Source organism: Sinocyclocheilus grahami, unplaced genomic scaffold (assembly GCF_001515645.1).
Source record: "Sinocyclocheilus grahami isolate Dianchi unplaced genomic scaffold, SAMN03320097.WGS_v1.1 scaffold76.1, whole genome shotgun sequence".
Taxonomy (NCBI): Eukaryota; Metazoa; Chordata; class Actinopteri; order Cypriniformes; family Cyprinidae; genus Sinocyclocheilus; species Sinocyclocheilus grahami.
Genome location: NW_015505255.1, coordinates 2,954,310 through 2,968,472, shown reverse-complemented (window position 1 = coordinate 2,968,472; position 14,163 = coordinate 2,954,310). Strand labels below are relative to the sequence as shown.

General features: G+C 39.2%; 1 protein-coding gene across 2 annotated transcripts in view; it reads right to left on the bottom strand.

Annotated features, from left to right (window-relative positions):
* Positions 1–14,163, bottom strand: part of LOC107586001 (protein FAM189A1-like) — a 131,124-nt gene that overhangs the window by 25,605 nt on the left and 91,356 nt on the right. Inside the window, exon 1 of one of the 2 annotated variants that reach the window (XM_016273216.1) lies at positions 10,761–10,765. The exons of the other annotated variant lie outside the window; for it this stretch is intronic. The gene's annotated coding sequence lies outside the window, so the exon portion shown is untranslated. Of the gene's footprint in view, positions 1–10,760; positions 10,766–14,163 lie in introns of those variants that run through there. 2 annotated transcript variants of the gene reach the window in all.

Sequence of the window (14,163 nt, the reverse complement as noted above, 5' to 3'; positions counted from 1 at the left end):
GAGGGGGGGGGGCGAGAGCCACTGTTCACACGTCACCAACCAGCAGCCACAAGGGGGTGGGGCAGGGACTTTTCCAGAGGATCACTGCAGACACACACACCGTGTGACCCCAACGAGCTGGCCAGAGACAATACATCTGGCAACCTAAATACTGCAGAGACCTTGAGGACATCAAAGGAACTGATCCTGCAGTCTCACCAGCAGTTTAAACAAGCCATCATAAAGGAATTCTGAGTCTGAAAGTCTGAACAGGGACTGATTGCTGCTGATTCTGAACTTCACAACTCAGAATCCAAAGCGGGCACCAGAAGCATTGCCACACATTGCCACAATGCAAAACCCTTCTACAGAAAGCCCCTAGCCAGAAGAGGACAGAGCCATCACCATGGCAACAGACCCAGGTTCCAGACCAACCACTGGGGAAAGGCGTCCTCATCCTGCAAACACCACGGTATGTCCAACACCAGTCCACCACAACATCCTCCTCCACACCCTTCACACAGGTGCTGAACGGAGGCTACACAAGGACAGCTGGACACGCCTACTTCTGGGTTACAGGAGCTGCTACACTCGCAAAAAAAGCTCCTTGAACAAAACTCAACTAAGGAGTACTGAGAAGGACAAACCTCTGACTCCTTGCCTGCTGCAACACAGCATCAGGCCCCTCCAAGGGAGGAGCATCTCTTGAAACCGGTCGACACCCCCAGAAGCAGCCAGACAACGTTGGATTGAGCAACGGGCCCACATGCCCAACAGCGAAAGCTCTACCAACACAACTCAGGCAAGCTCAAGTCGGTGCCGCCACAAGAGCCAAGCGACACCGCAAACATCGGATTTCTAGTGACGTTGAGCAAAGCAGAGAGCTCACAACCATCTGCCGCTTTCCTGCCATCATCACTAGGTCAGTCGGAAATTCTCTACACACTATAGAATCTCCATAACAGTTCTCGGCAATCCCTGGAACCACCTGCACTCTCACCAGTGAGAGTCTAACCCGGCTGTCCCACATCACGTTTACCACAGATAGCCTACTGGCTAACAACATCAACAAAAACATCTTACCCGGACTAACTCACTTCAGGATGACAGGTGACACAGCCTCGACACCTGCTGCATAAGCTCGAGGACCCACACCTTGACTGAAATGGTCAGCCTGCAGTCCAGATCTTTCACCCATAGAAAACATTTGGCGCATCATAAAGAGGAAGATGCGACAAAGAAGACCTAAGACAGTTGAGCAACTAGAAGCCTGTATTAGACAAGAATGGGACAACATTCCTATTCCTAAACTTGAGCAACTTGTCTCCTCAGTCCCCAGACGTTTGCAGACTGTTATAAAAAGAAGAGGGGATGCCACACAGTGGTAAACATGGCCTTGTCCCAACTTTTTTGAGATGTGTTGATGCCATGAAATTTAAAATCAACTTATTTTTCCCTTAAAATGATACATTTTCTCAGTTTAAACATTTGATATGTCATCTATGTTGTATTCTGAATAAAATATTGAAATTTGAAACTTCCACATCATTGCATTCTGTTTTTATTCACAATTTGTACAGTGTCCCAACTTTTTTGGAATCGGGTTTGTAATATGTTGATGCATGCTAGAGTTCAGCACAACAATAAAAAGAGATAAAAGAGAATTTTTCAACTTTTAAAGATTTAACTTTTCTACTTTTTGGCAATTTGAAAATTCCCTTATTTTTTCAGGTTTTCCATGTACACGATATCCGTCAAAAAAGATCGCTCTCTCTCTTACACGTTCTCCTTTTTTAGACTATATGATTGATTTGTAATCCTGCTATTTCGTTTATTTGTAAGACATTTTACAAAGTCTTGTTTTTTTCAAACGTAACCATTGTGCAGAATGGAATAATCATTACCTGAGTCTGTTTAGATTATCAGACCAAAAATAAACCAATTGTGGTTTATGGGACTTGACGTAGGAGCATGAAAGATCGAATGTGATTGATCCAAACTATTCATCCATGGGGAAAGCGAAAGGAACAGATGTGACTAATAATTAAAGCACTCAATAATCAATGACTTCAACCAAAACAATTAACGTTGATTTCACCATCTGAGCCCAGACTCATTACTGTGAGAGACGGCCCCTAACAGCTCACATGAATAAATGAATAACACAAGCGCACTTCAGAGCATCGGGCTATTTTTCTCAGGGTGTTGATATACTACCTCTTCCACAATTCCTCGGTAGACCACGCTGATACATGGCCAGTGACATATGGTCAGCTAGAGAAACCAATCTTTGCGTAATTCCCCCACACCACATCCTATCAATGCGGCTCCATGCAGCTTGATGGATCTCAAGCGTGGTCATTTTTTCTCTTTTTGCACCGCTGACAGAACCACAATTTCTGGTTCCTCTCCCCCAACTCGTTATTAAAAACAATTCTCTTTATTTCTCAGCTGACACTTCTGGGATTTCAGTCCTGAAGGATGAAATACGTTAAACATTCTGGCTGCTTTAAATCAAAGTTTGTGCGTGAGAGAATGAGTTTAAAGCTGTCAGGTCTACCCCGGGTAGATTACAGACTAGGACACTGAGCCGTATATCAAGAGTGGCCTTACCTCCCCAACACGGTGATTTACTAATGAGACCCTCTACCTGACGGGACATTAACCTTGTAATACCAGACATGTCAGCAAAGAGAGAATGATTGGAGCTGAAAGTGAAAGTTGGACAGTCATTTCAACTCTATCACACAGACACAGATTGACACTTACGATATGTGGGAGGGCTGGTGTGAGGGACGCTGGGAGATATGAATGTGATAAGTGTTTTTCAGGCTACCAGCAAACTGGAAGATTAAGAGGCTGATGTACGAGGAGGTTCACAAGCGTCCTGGGGCTGTGAGGGTCCTTGGCTCAGGTGCACAGGAAGTCTCACGCTTGATTTCCTCCATACTTAATAAAGTGCGGACGTTGTAGAGATGACAATGGTGATCCATTGCAGCTGAATGACTGAAATAGGTTGCGTTCTGTCTTGTGGACCAAGGGACGTTGAAAGGTTACGAGCTCAGAGAGGAAATGATGTGAATCTATGTCTCAAAGATGGCATGATAAAAATGCGATTTGAACAGAGCATCACATTTGTTGTTGCTCGCTGTGGGAAACAGACTTCTCCGATTGTCATAATTAATCACTGACAACAACATTCATGTAAGAATGTTTTTCTTGTGCAGGATGACAAATATGAAACCAAACCCGAGCTTCAGGCGGAGTGATGACATCTCTATCACTTTACAGCGAGAAAACACATTACAGAACAAATGATGGCTGAGGACCAGGTTAAAACGCAGGCAATAATGAGTCTGATTTTGTAAAGCAAAAATTGAAAAGATGTTATTCAGAACCCGAGTGATAAGGGAAAGCTTAATGGGCCACTCTTCAGCTGTCTTTTCAATGCAAGCTGAGTGTAGCCAATGAAATGCACAATTCCTGTCTATCTCTAATTTACTCTGCTGGTAGTACAGAGGAGGGAAAATGGTCCCTTTCAGCAAATGCTTTGTAGTTTGCAGTGAGCAATATCAAAAGACAAATTCAGTTGCTGCGCTTCAAATCTACAACTGCGACTCAAATTCAATCTTTAACTTTAATTGCAACATGCTGTCTTCACCAATTGCTCCACACGGAGGTTGTAGGTTGTCTGGGCTTTTGTTTTAGCAGCAGCTTTCTACAACTGTATAAATATGAAATCTGAACCATTTTGCTTTCAGTAATGAAGAACAATTTTTTTTTTACATCATTTTAACCTACTGTATATGTTAATGTTAACTTCCACACATACTATAACTACTACAGTTCAAAAGTTTGGGCAAGATTTTTCTAAAGAAATCAGTACTTTTATTCAGCTATGATGGATTAAAATGATTAACAGTGGCAGTGAAAATATTTATAAAGTGACAAAAGAATCAAAGAATCCTAAAAACAATGCATCACAGTGCCCACAAAAATATTAAGCAGTTTTCAGGACAAATCATGCACAGGAATAAATTAAATTTTTAAAACATCCAAATAGAAAAGAGATCTTATTACTGTTTTTATTGTATTTTTGATCAAAAACAAAAAAATCTTACTGACCAAAAACATTTGAATGGTAGTGTTTGAAACATTAAAAAAGTATAATAATAATAATAATAATACTGTACTTTAATAATCATATTACACTTTTATTATATATATATATATAAAAAAAAGAGTATAATATGATTTAAATTTGACAAATAATAAAATAAAAATGCATTACTATAAATGAACGTGAAAATGAACATAAACCTCAATCAATGCTATAAATACTGTTGTTCATTCTTAGTTTATAATGCCTAGTGCATTAACAAACAGAACCTTACAGACCTTAGTAAGAGACTGTAAGTCCATCCCTCGCAGCCTCGTTTTCATCCGTGTCAAATTCCTAAGGTCTATTCTAAATTGTTAGCATTAAAGCTATATAATAAGTGGTTGCATCATTCAGCAATCTTAATAAGCATGATGTATGTTAGTTGTCTCTGTCTGGCTAAAAGCTCCTTTAGGAGGGTTGACTCCTGAGAGCCCCGGCCCTGACGGACTAATTACTTCGCCTGGCTCCATGCTGCTGTTTTCTAATTACCGCGTGGGATCACATATCACTGTTTAACAGGTTCTCATTAATTACAGCCCATCTGCCACCTGCATGCCAAGCAGTATCACACGTGCCACTCACCGGCGCCAGGGCTGGGCACGAACGATCATCAGCCATGAAACAATTCACACCTGTCAATATTGCTGTGCATTGGCATTTAGGTTGCTACGGAAATACTGACAGGTTCCCTATCGAGAAGAACTACTGGAAAGACCACAGTAAGAAAATGAGAGACATGCAATTTAGAGATTTTAAAGAGAACAATCTGGAGATGACTAACTGCAGACATATTTGTCATTGTTCTCTGACCACCTGGTGGAGATACAAACACATGGACGATTGTGCTCACAGTGACAATAGAACCACCTACCGTCCAATCAACACCACCCGCCCCTCATATCAGCAGCTCGCACGCAGCCTGGGAGCCAAAGAAATATGGTGTGAACAAGTATCACTGATATATCACTGGCAGATTGTGATGAACTACAGCTGGTGCTTATTATAGTTTGTCATCGTCACCATTAATTCAGTGTTGTGTATCCAGGGACACTTTTTTTATTACGTAAATGGGACAAATGCCATGTTAAGAGAGCAAAGACATCGTACTATCACATATTAATGTATATTATCAAGCAACAACATCACTAGGCCTCATTGACATAAGCAGTGTTTCCCATTGGCACTTCCCTGGATGACTTTTACTACATTATGTTTTTCTTAGAACAACATGAACATAAGCAATCTGAGATGTATCACTGTGAACTGCTAAGGGCCTATCTTCATAGCACAGCAAAACATGCGCACTCCATATGTGGCGTGAAAATGTATTTCTTACTTACAGGTTGAAAACAGGTAGAAACTGTGTGAATGGTAATACAGCACCCAGCTTCTCTATTTCAGGATCAGTTAAGATTATCCAACTCACTGTTCAGAAGCAGAGCAGTCAAGCATCAACCGCTCAATAAGCTCCCGATAGTTCAGCTTCCTTGAACAATAGGTTGATGCAATCTCACAAATAAGACAAACTTACACTCAACCCATTTAACAGTGTGCTATTTCTCCTTAGGGGATATGGGACCTTTTATACTTATTAAACTTTTCAAACAGCAACATTTATCAGGACAGCAATATAAATTCAAAACACTATTAGCTTTAGTCCATGTGTATAGATTTGGGTTTCAAGGCTAGAGAAATGTTCTTTCTAAACCAACAGACTACTGAAATATTCCTACCAAAATATCTAAGGATTAAATAGTGACTGAATGTAATATAAATATTACATGCAATTTACCTAAGTGCAAAATCAGTATGTTGTATTTACCTTTACAAAATAAGTGAACAGTTAAAAGTCTAAGGACACTGTATGAGCTTCATTGTGCATGTGCACCTTAGATAAAATCAAAATGCTTTAAAAACACATTAAAATATTTTTATACTGTATAAAATTATTTTTTTATATACATTCACCAAACTCCAGTGCATTGTTTGGATACTTTTATTTAGTGTATAAAAGGTAGTAGACAAATATATTTATAAAAACATGAACAGCTGATCAGCAGTGGAGATGTTTGTTTGTTTGGTTATTTTATATAGATGAGTGGGTACTGTGTAATTCTGTTAATAAGAAAATTAGTAAAATGTTGTTTGAATTCTGAATTGAAGCCTGTGTTTTGCTAATGTGCTTTTTATTACTTCTTTTTGAGCCATGACATCAAAAAGGAAACTAAATCACAACCAAGAACAGAAAAACATTATTATTGTTTCTTACATTTCAATTTCAGTGGTTGACACAGTGACAACCAAGATTATACATACATATATAGTATATATATATATACACATATACATGGGATAGTTCATCAAAAATGATAATAAAAAGAATCCTGTCATCATTGTTCCAAACCTACATCACACAAAAGAACATCTTTTGAAGGACACTGGGTGGGTTAAAAATACTTTCTTTTGTGTTCTGGAGAGAGAAAGTTATAGTACTATATGAGTGCATATGTTTATACTCCTGAAAACGGAATAAAATGTCCCTACCAATGTTAAAACCCAACCGACACCTACTCATCATGACTACAAAACTAACATCACTTGCTAGTTAAGAAAAGACTTGAAGCAGGGACATTTAGCAAAAAGGAAACCCTTCATCATTGACTTCAAAGATGTCTAAACAAAGCCCCAAGAGACACATTCCTAAACAAAATCCACATGCTTCACCAAACTGTAAACACACTGAGTCCTTAGCTACCCCTCTGTCCCATGACTCAATTTATCAATGTCAAATACCTAAGAAAGAAAAAAAATCTCACCCTAATCAATCTACAGACAGGGTGATGACTCACACTAAGCACATCTTTGCCTTATCATGACTACAAAACTAACATCACTTGCTAGTTAAGAAAAGACTTGAAGCAGGGACATTTAGCAAAAAGGAAACCCTTCATCATTGACTTCAAAGATGTCTAAACAAAGCCCCAAGAGACACATTCCTAAACAAAATCCACATGCTTCACCAAACTGTAAACACACTGAGTCCTTAGCTACCCCTCTGTCCCATGACTCAATTTATCAATGTCAAATACCTAAGAAAGAAAAAAAAATCTCACCCTAATCAATCTACAGACAGGGTGATGACTCACACTAAGCACATCTTTGCCTCTCTGTTTGATAAACAGAGATGTCGGGCAGGTCTCAGACCCCGTCACTGCTCTCAGCTCAGTCTAATGTCGGCTGCTAATTGCCCTGCTGATGGAGGATTACCTTTCATCGTACCAATCATCTGTCTTTGCCCATCCGGCTCCTCATTACGCTCATTAACTATGGTGGCTGAGGGAGCGCGTAGCATCAAGAGCACATCACTGAACACTGAAGAAAATGTGAACGTGTCCGTCACAGTCTGTGTACACTGGGTGTGTGCTGTGTAAGATATCTGTGAAATTTATTTTTTAAGTTTATACTAAAAAATTGCAGATATGTCATGAATATCAAGCGGTCAAGGTTAGCTACTTAGCATGGGCCAAGTAGCATCTGCTGAAAGATGACATAACTACAGATCCTTTTCTGTAAAGTAATTCATATGGTTGTGTATACTTGGCTTGCTTAGTTGGGCTTTAAAAGTCACTTAAAGGGGTCCTATTATGCTTTTTCACTTTTTCAACTTTAGTTAGTCTGTATTGTTGCTTTTTGAGCATAAAAAAGATCTGCAAAGTTACAAAGCTCAAAGTCCAATTCAAAAGGAGATATTTTATTGAACAGAAATCACTTTTCAAAAACTACAACGAACGACTCGTTTGGACTACAATGCATATTTTCCGGGATTTGTGATATCACAAATATCAACGAATGGGACGAGGCCTGGTTGAGCTGCACTAGAGAAGGCAACGAGTGTTATCACTATGTCGGAGACACGCCAGCTTTCCCAAGGCAGACGAATTTAGAGTGGTTACAATAATCCAGGATTAAATCATGCTCAAATTGATTTGATTTTGATGCAATATTTACACTGAAGCTCGCATGCAGGCGTCTATGGTAAGGGGCATGACATTTCCCGACCAGGCGCCGAGTGCCAATCACAACACACACTGGCCCAGCTAACCAATCACAGCACATTTCGTATTTCAGAAAGCGAGCCTTCATTTGATACAGGAACTATTCGAGCCATTCATGCCAGACTGGGGAGAGAGGTGTTGTAATAATGTAAAATATGTGAAAAAGAATGTGTTTTTTGAACAACCTAGTATGAGAGCCTGTTCTAGTACACCCCCAAAACAAAATCAAGACTTTGTAAAAGAGCATAATAGGACCCCTTTAATATTCAGTAATATTATTGATTTGACTGCACTGACACTACTGAATAAGAATAAAACTTGAACTGAACTGATGACACTATTGTCTTCCATAGAGCTGCTTTATAATGGAATCAGATCTGTTCTATAATTGATGAATTTTGCAACATCGACAGCTACTGAACTATACTGAATAAACATTGAGCTGAATAACGACAATGTTGACTTTTGTATCCTGGATTACAGCTGAATTGAATGAACTTTACACCGTTATTGAACCAACCTGAATCAACACTAAACTGACTTGAGCTAAATAATGACACTATTGTCTTTTTTAGGGCTGCGATAAAGCAGAATTTCAATTTGTCTTATATGTGTATCATTGATTCTGTTTATTACTGTGAAACGGCTTTGAAACAAACAATCTGTATTGTATAAAGAGCTATATAAATAAAAGGGACTTGCCTATTCTGATGGGGAAAAAAGTATATAAAATCAAAACCGTTTTAACATATTATAAATAGATCACAGTTTACTGTATGTATACTGACCATTTTTGGGGGGCTCTTAAAAGCATGAAATGAACTTGGGGCCTCATAGTGATCATAAGCTCAATGATAAAATATGGCAGAAGACTCCTGAGGCCAAGGAACTGCCACTAAGATAGACAGGAATGGTAACAGATAGCTTTGTCCATGGATTCTAGACCCCCTGATTACATTTGTTAAGAAAAGTTCATTCTCTTCTCAAAACGTCTACACTGACAGACAATTTAAACACAACCTTCTGACCCTACACCAGCTCAAATAGCCTCCATTTGACTTGTAACTTTTGGATAAGAGGAAGGACGAAAGGATAAATAAGCAATTACTGGCAGAGCTAACACATATGGACTCTGAGCTAGCTTAACCTGTGAATCCGCAAACATCTAAATTGGCCTCGCTGAATTTATGGATAAAAAAAGATTAGACGGGCAACTCAGAGAAGGCGAGAGGTTAGAGCCTGTTCACATTGCTGACATGCTGGTTTAGCATCCTGCCTGCCTCTGCGGCACAAATTAGTATTTAGTCTGCAGCACCTCTGCGACAACACATCATTTATTTTCAATTATCTCTGCCCGGATGAGATCGGGACAGTGTTGTTTTGATGCGGTCTTTCTCTCTGCCTTCTTTGGAGTTTGTTTACTTCTAGGACATCCATTTTATTTGGGTTCCTGCCACATCACTTGCCCACATCCTGGAATACTCACCTTAAGGGCAGAGAAACATCAATCTACTGACAGTCTAAGGTGGATCCATTTACCTTTCTATCTCTCTCCTCTTTCTCAATCGTTCTCTCTATTTTGCATCACCATTTCTGACAGTGTTTCCACGCTTGGAAGGAAAAAGGTCTGGACCTCTACTGTCTTCCTCATTTTCTCTCTTGCATTCTGCCTCATGGCATTTTTATGGCTTGTTAAACTAAAAGTGAAAATGACAAGACGATTGCCCAATGAAAGCCCATAAACGCACGATAGAATTAACATTCAGTCTGGGTTTGTAAGCCTTCAGAAAAACAAAAGCATGGTGTTTGTTTTGTATTTTGGGTCTTGATTTTCTGCTCTTTTCTCCAAGCAGCTTTGATAAACAGAAAAGAGGAAGGTTAGAGGTTGCTTTACAGCCAGGAGATTAACAGGGGGATCTACGGACCACAGAGGGTGATATCCGTATCAGAAGAAAACTCTTCCCTGTCAGCCAACACAATATGCACAGCCACAGCCGTATCTGATTAAAACCGTACAGCGCCCATTTGTCCTGTCTCGGCGCAAATATCTCATAAGTGACTTCTCCACCCTGACCAGATGCTTAGCTCGCACCATCCAAACAAACCCTTGAGGTGTTATTGTTGAGGCTCCAAGGACAGAGGCAGTCACAGCAATCCCTGTATTCTGTTATTCACAGACGGTGGATCTATTCAGGGGAAAATTTCTTAAATACCAGGAGTAGGTATCGCTTACACATTCGTTTGTTACTGTTAGCTGCTAATCCCTGAGAGGGTCATGATAAACACACTGATCTACTGTATAGGCCTCGGCTGCTGAGAGCAGGCAAGGTTTCTGCCAGAGAATCAAGACAAAGAAAGGCCAATTAGCGCATTTCACCAATTAGGCCTTTAAAATAAAGTTGTAGAATATAATTGATTATAAAAGTAACACAAAAAGTACAGTATTCTTGGCAACTAGTTGCAGCTGTGCACTTTCACAGTCAACAGATGCTGAGTAGGCATGCAAAATAAAGTATTTTATCATAAATTACATTATTTTTACAGACTGCATTACAACCAAATACCACAAAAGAAAATACTACAAAAACGTCAAAACACTAGACTAGACTACAGTACAGCAAAACACTACAATGCCAAACATCAGAAAACACTACAACACAAAACAACACTACTGACTAGGCATGCAATAAGTATTTGATCAAATTACCGTTTTTTTGTTGCAGTTAATCTGTTACTTTGTAAAAAAATAAATAAAAATGTTATAGTCTGCATTACAACAAAATACTACAAAACAGCAAAACAAAAACAAAACAAACACTACTGACTAGGCATGCAATGAGTATTTTATCAAATTAATGTATTTTAATGTTAATGTTTCTTTTTTTACAGTCTGCATTACAGCAAAACACAACAAAACAACACAACACACAACAAATCAAATCAAATCAAATCAAATCAAATCAAAACAAAACACACTGGAGCAAAATTCAGTGAAACAGGCAGGGAGGTGTCTGCACTGTGGGCGGAGTAGTCTACTGCACCATCTTAAAGACGCATTGATTAAAATGGACTGAGGGCCACAACAGCTCCCAGCGGGTCAGTCAGTGATTAACCCACACTTTTCAACTTTTAATCAGTTCCTGACCTCTACAGACCAAAACAAAAGGCCCTGGATGGAGCTCCAGCAGAGCAGCCTATAATGAGGTTCCACTATTATGCCTTTTTTCTACTAGTAGGTTTGCACCATGATGCTGACATCCAGGGTTGAAAGAGAGAGAAAGAATAAGGTACAGCAAGGTAGAAACCACCACATGACGGAGGAGATCAGAGCATCCAGAGCGTTTCAATCGGGTGGCTCGGTAATGGCCATCAGAGGACCCACAGCGCTGCAGCCTGCTCATGAAGGCCATTAGGGCTCGACATCTATATCTACAGGAGATTTTCTTTTCTCTCACCCACAACTGCATCAAGTCAGATAATTAATCCAGCCATATCAGGGAAAGCTAGCACAAATGACAAATAGTCTAGGTTGAGGTTTGCTTGCCATTGCATAGCTCCGTACAGGAGTGGATGATGTGATTCAAGGCTGTAAGATATATGACACAGACATTAACACATCATGACTTTTATAGGGGCTTCAGTTAAGCTTGTCCTTTACAGTTGCTCAGAACACACTAAGATGTCAAACACTAAAAGGACACACACTATAATATAACCCAGCTACTGAATGAAATGAGCAAGAGAAAGAGTTTTACTTGCACATGATGGATGCCTCTCATTCTGCTCTGACAGTTACTGTGAGCGAATAAAGTGTCTGCCTGAGCCAGTCACATGGCTCTGCTCTTGAACACAGGGCAGAGGCCGGCGGAAAGAGGACATTCTTTCTCTCTCTCAAGTAAATGAGGAGAAAACAGCAGGCTGAAAATAGGTGTTTAATATTGTTTGACATTAGCTTCACAATTGGCAAAGAGACCTTGAGTACAAATCATCACGAGGCATCAGATAAGCAGTATAATTCATATTCTAATTAATATGGAAGCATAGCCGAGACTCAGAGGGTCTCCAAAGGGAGGGCACTGCTCATCAGCCTTATCTGAAAATGGGGAAATATCCAAAGCATCATCCCTATGGAATATTACTTCGCATCTCTCTTTCACTTATTCGTTCTTGCGTCGCTTTCTCTTGCATGCACTCACGCACACAGCCCTAAAAAAGGCAGTGAGTAGGATGCTCCAGGCAAAATGTTCCAACAATAAGTGTTAATGATGGATAAAAGCACATCATAAGCTCTTTTGACCTCCGTTTCTAAATTCGCTGCTGTCTTTCATATATTCATAACAACAATAAGCTCACCATTGACAAGAAAACAAAGAAAATGTCACACCTCTTCTGGAGGTCTACTACCAACATCCTGGTTTGGAAGTTCTACTACTATTCAAAAGTCTGGGGGCAGAAAGATTTTTTTGTTGTCGTTTAAACTATCACCTTAAGCTCATCAATGCTGCATTTATTAAATATAGTATTAAAAACATGAATATTGTCATGAAAATATCATAACTAGCAGGTTTCTGCTTTAATATATTTTAAAATGTAATTTATTTTCAGCAGACATTTCTTATTATTATCAATGTAGAAAACAGGGTAACACTTTAGTATAGGGACCAATTCTCACTAGTCACTAATTAGCATGCCTATTAATAACATATTGTCTGTTTATTAGTGCTTACAAAGCACATATTCTGCATGATCAAATTCTACATCCCTAATCCTACCCAATACCTAAACTTAACAACTTACTAACTATTAATAAGCAGAAAATTAGTAGTTTGTTGAGACAAAAGTAATAGTTAATGGTTTGTTAATAGTGAGAATTGGACCTTACAATAGAGTGTGACCGAAAACGGTTGCGCTTTTATACAATTTTTAGGATTCTTTGATGAATTGAAAGTTCAAAAGAACAGCATTTATTTAAAACATATCTTTTGCAAAAATGTAAAAGTCATTTGATCAGTTTAATGTGTCCCTGCTGAATAAAAGTATTAATGAAAAATAATTACTGACCCAAACTAGTGTACATTCAGGACTTCGGAGAGAACTGCAGGGAACTCTACAAAACTACATCAGGGCGTGATTACGAGGTCAGATGACACTGCATAAATTGAACAGCATTTCTTGTGAGTGCATGTGTACTAACCACTAGGCCACTGATTCATTTAAAAAAAAAAATAAAAAAATTCTTAATAAACCTGAATCTCTAAGTCCCATTTCTGCATCTGACCAAAAAGTCATCTAAAAAATGTTGCCATGGATTCGTTTGGTTGACCACAGATGACAGAGTTCTGTCTGTTGTGGGGGCTGGTGAAACTGGCAGAAAACACTGTTGTTGGATGCTCAAGGAGCAGACTGTAAAAATGTTTGTTTTGTTGCTTCATTTGAATATGTCTAAATAAACTGATTTTATTCAACTCAAAAATATGATTTTACATGACTGAATCATATCACACAGAAATAGCTCTTTAAGGTTGCAACACTGCATTTGCTTTTTACAGTGCAACTGAAACGGAGAATGAAACAACCAATTTCTTCACCAAGGCAACTTTTACAAAACCAGAGCTTCTCAAAATAGCCAAAATAAAACTGATGTTGCTTCTTGGGTTTTATAAGGTGCACTGTTGAGTCTGAAATGTAAAAGGGATCTTACAAATGCTGGATTGTTGGAGTGGAAGAACAGGTCTGAGGTCAGTGGATTTAGTCTAGTATAGTGCTAAGCTCAAGAACATATGAAATGTATCTACAGCCCCAGCCATGCCTCTGACACAGACAAAACTAACCTGACATGTGCTCAGAGATCAGTACATGCTAAGTTCAGCTCTGACGTATAAGTGATTTATTACCAGACCCACTTAGAGGATCATATGGCGCTTTTCCACTGCATGGTACGGCACGGTACGGCTCGGTACGGCTACG